At 40.8% G+C, this 4,250-nt stretch overlaps 1 non-coding gene across 1 annotated transcript; it reads left to right on the top strand.

Moving 5' to 3' along the window:
• Positions 1-3,834: 3,834 nt before the first annotated feature.
• LOC141716507 (small nucleolar RNA R71) lies at positions 3,835-3,941 on the top strand. The gene has a single exon (XR_012573215.1). It is a non-coding gene; the product is annotated as a small nucleolar RNA R71 (small nucleolar RNA).
• The last annotated feature ends 309 nt before the right edge of the window (positions 3,942-4,250 follow it).

The raw sequence follows: 4,250 nt of genomic DNA, 5'->3' as shown, positions 1-4,250 counted from the left end.
ACACACAAATTTCTCTAAGATGCGCTTAATCTCTCTATTAGATACCTCAGCTTGACCATTCGTCTGAAGATGATAAGCCATAGCAATGCGATGATTCACATTATACCTTTGCATTATAGTAGTGAACTTGCGGTTGCAAAAATACGACCCCTCATCACTGATTATGACTCTTGGAGTTCCAAACCTTGTAAATATCTTCTTGTGAAGAAAATTAAGTTCCACCTTCGCATCATTCGTTGGAAACACCTTAACTTCAACCCTTTTCGACACATAATCAACCGCCAACAAGATATATTGATTATTACAAGATGAAACAAATGGCCCCATAAAGTCAATTCCCCAAACATCGAAGACTTCAACCTTGAGAAGCACATTAAGAGGCATCTCATCCCTCTTAGACATATTACCCACACATTGACATCGATCAAATTTCAAAACGAACTGATGAGCATCTTTAAATAAGGTTGGCCAAAAGAAACCTGCTTGAAGAATATGAGCTTCTGTCTTTTCTCCATCATGTCTTTTCTCACAAGATCCCCCCCCGTTTCGCTGTAAGGAATACATTTCCTACTGATTTGGTCAGCTCCTTGATGAAAATGGCTCATCCCACATATACCACTTCACTTCATGCAGAAACTTCTTCCTTTGAGCGTATGATAATTCGGGAGGCACGATGTTGCTCACAAGGTAGTTCATAATGTCTGCAAACCACGGTTCTTCCTCTTGCACTCCAAATAGCTGCTTATCGGGAAAAGACTCATTTATCAGTGTCTTGTCTAGTGAAGTAGCATTAGGGTTCTCTAAACGCGAGAGATGATCAACGACTTAATTTTTGGTCCCCTTTCTGTCCTTGATCTCTAATTCAAATTCTTGAAGCAAAAGAACCCATCTAATCAATCTAGGCTTCGAGTCCTCCTTCGAGATGAGATAATGAATTACAGCATGATCAGTGAAAACTGTCACTTTAGTCCCAAGTAGATAAGATCGAAATTTCTCAAAACCATAGACAATAGCCAAGAGTTCTTTCTCCGTAGTAGTATAATTCAGTTGAGCACCATTCAAGGTCTTACTAGCGTAGTAGACCACATGAAATATGTTGTTCTTTCTCTGCCCAAGAACTGCTCCAACTGCATAGTCACTTGCATCGCACATTATTTCAAAAGATTCATTCCAGTCAGGTATAGTTATGACAGGTTCTGAGATTAAACTCTTCTTCAATGTTTCAAAAGCGGAAAGACACTCGTCATCAAACTTGAAAGGGACATCTTTCTCTAGTAAACTGGAAAATGGCTTTGAAATCTTGGAGAAGTCCTTGATGAACCGCCTATGGAAACCTGCATGACCAAGAAAACTGCGAATTCCCTTAACAGGAATTGGTGGAGGAAGATTTTCAATGAACACACCTTTTGAGAACTTGTCCAAGATTTTACAAGCATTCATCAAAAGAATCTCCAAATATAGAGAAGTCATCCATGAACCTCTCCACATTTTGGCCAATCATATCAGAAAAGATGGCCATCATACATCTCTGAAATGTGGCTGGTGCACCATACAGACCAAATAAAACTCATCTAAAGGCGAAAGTACCAAATGGACAAGTGAAGGTAGTTTTCTCCTTATGTTCTGGAGCGATACAAATCTAATTGTACCCTGAATAACCATCCAAAAGACAGTAATACTCGTGACCAGCCAATCGGTCAAGCATTTGGTCAATAAAAGGTAGAGGGAAGTGATCCTTCCTAGTGGCCTTGTTTAGCTTTCTGTAGTCCATACAAACTCTTCATCCCGTAATTGTTCGAGTAGGAATGAGCTCATTCTTCTCAATAGCAACAACTGTGATACCTCCCTTCTTCGGTACACATTGAACTGGACTTACCCAATATCTGTCAGAAATGGGATAAATAATCCTTGCATCTAGCCACTTAAGAATTTCTTTCTTCACTACTTCCTTCATGATTGAATTAAGTCTTCTTTGTTGCTCGACCGTAGGCTTGCTACCTTCCTCTAGCAGAATTTTATGCATGCAATAAGAAGAGCTGATTTCCTTGATATCTGCTATGGTCTATCCAATTGTCGATTTAAACTCTCTTAGAATCCTCAAAAGCTTCTCCTCGTCACTACTTGAAAGGTCAGATGCAATAATAACAGGAAAAGTAGATGCATCACCTAAAAATGCATACCTCAAATGTTCAGGTAAGGGCTTAAGCTCAAGAGTAGGAGCTTCCTCAATAGATGGCTTAAGGCAGTTAGGAGCTTTGTTTAATTCCTCCATTCCAAGATATTCAAAAGTTATATTAATCTTCCTCATCCAAGGAGAAGCATTTAGATATTGCAATTGCTCTTCACCTTCGTCATCCTCACTATCTGAATTTCCCAATAAGGCCTTCTCTATGGCATCAGACCTTAGCAATTGGTCAAGTTCTGAAGTAAGCACAGAATCGACCAACTCCACTTTTAAGCACTCATCATTTTCTGTAGGGAATTTCATAGCATTGAACATATTAAAAGTTACACCCTGATCCAGCACTCGCATTGTAAGCTCACCCTTCTACACATCTATCAAGGTTCTTGAAGATTGATAAATGCATCAGATTGATGCTTGCTCCCAGGTCACATAAGCATCTGTCAAAAGACACTTTTCTAATAGTGCATGGAATAGTGAAGCTTCCTGGATCCTTAAGCTTCGGAGGCAACTTCTGTTGCAGCACAGCACCGCAGTCCTCCGTGAGAGCGACAGTCTCTAAATCATCTAGCTTCACTTTTCGAGAGGGAATACCTTTCATAAACTTTGCATAACTAGGCATATGTTCAAGAGCCTCAGTGAAAGGTATGTTGATATGATGTTTCTTGAACACCTCCAGAAACTTCTCAAATTGCTTATCCAGCTTTTTCTTCTGCAGTCGCTTAGGAAAAAGCGGTGGAGGATAGATCTATTTCTCCCATGTATCACCCTCAGGAGGAGTGTGCTCAACAGTAGTCTTCCTTGGTTCCACTTCTACTTCCTGCTGCTCTACTTCTTCTTAAGCCCCAGCTTCTTCAGTCGAAACTTAAGTTTGTTCGGGATTCGCAACCTTTCCAGACCTCAAAGTGATTTCCTTCACCTGCTCCTTAGCTCCCTCTGTCCTGGCACTTCAGTGTCGCTAGGTAATGTACCAGGTTGATGATTAAACAATGCATTGGCAATTTGTCCAATTTGATTCTCCAAGGTCTTGATAGAAACAGCTTGACTCTTGCACACAAGCTTCAACTCCTCTAATTCAGATTCTTTATTAGCTTGTTGCAACTGAAGTTGCTGCCTTGGTGTATATTACGGTTGCTGAAAACCAGAGGGGGTTGTAATGCTTAGCTGGATACTGCTGATAAGGCTGCTGAACCGCATTATGAGCGTTGCTCCAACTAAAATTAGGATGATTGTGGTTGTTGGGATGATAAGTGGCTGGCATAGATTGCTACGATCGCTGAAAGTTGCTCACGAACTGAGCTGATTCACTAGATATAGCACACTGATTAGTCTCATGGGCACCAGCACAAAGCTCACAGACACTAGTGATTTGATTAACTCCATAGTTAGTCAAAGTGTCCACCTTCATTGTCAAAGCCTTAAGTTGGGCAGCTATAGTAGTTGCTGCATTCAACTCCAGAATTCCTGCTACTTTTCCGTGAGTTAGTCTCTGAGAAGGATTCTGGTATTCATTAGTAGCCATCAGTTTAATCAATTCATAAGCTTCATTGTAGCTCTTAGCCCGTAAAGCTCCTCCTGATGCTGCATCGAGCATGTGTCTAGAAGTAGCACCCAATCCATTATAGAAATAGTTTATAATCATCCAATCAGGCATGCCATGGTGTGGGAACTTCCTTAGCATCTCCTTATATTGATCCCAAGCCTCATACAGAGATTCTCCAGTTTGTTGAGCAAACTGAGTATGAGCATTCCTGATTTTAGCAAGCTTCGTCATAGGGAAGAATTTAGTGAGAAACTTTTGAGCAAGATCCTCCCAAGTGGTGATAGACCCTGGTGGTAGAGAATGTAACCAGCACTTCCCTTTATCCCTTAGAGAAAATGGGAAGAGTCGCAGCTTGATAGCATCTTCAGTCACACCATTGAATTTGAAAGTGTCATAGATCTCAATGAAATCCCTAATGTGCATGTTGGGGTCTTTAGTAGGAGAACCCCTAAACAGAACTGAGTTCTGTATCATCTGAATCGTGCTTGACTTGATCTCAAAAGTGTTAGCCGAGATGGCTGGCCT

The sequence above is a fragment of the Apium graveolens genome, chromosome 3, assembly GCF_009905375.1.
Source record: "Apium graveolens cultivar Ventura chromosome 3, ASM990537v1, whole genome shotgun sequence".
Classification (NCBI taxonomy): Eukaryota; Viridiplantae; Streptophyta; class Magnoliopsida; order Apiales; family Apiaceae; genus Apium; species Apium graveolens.
Note: the sequence above shows the minus strand (reverse complement) of the source record. Positions and strands in the feature narration are given on the sequence as shown.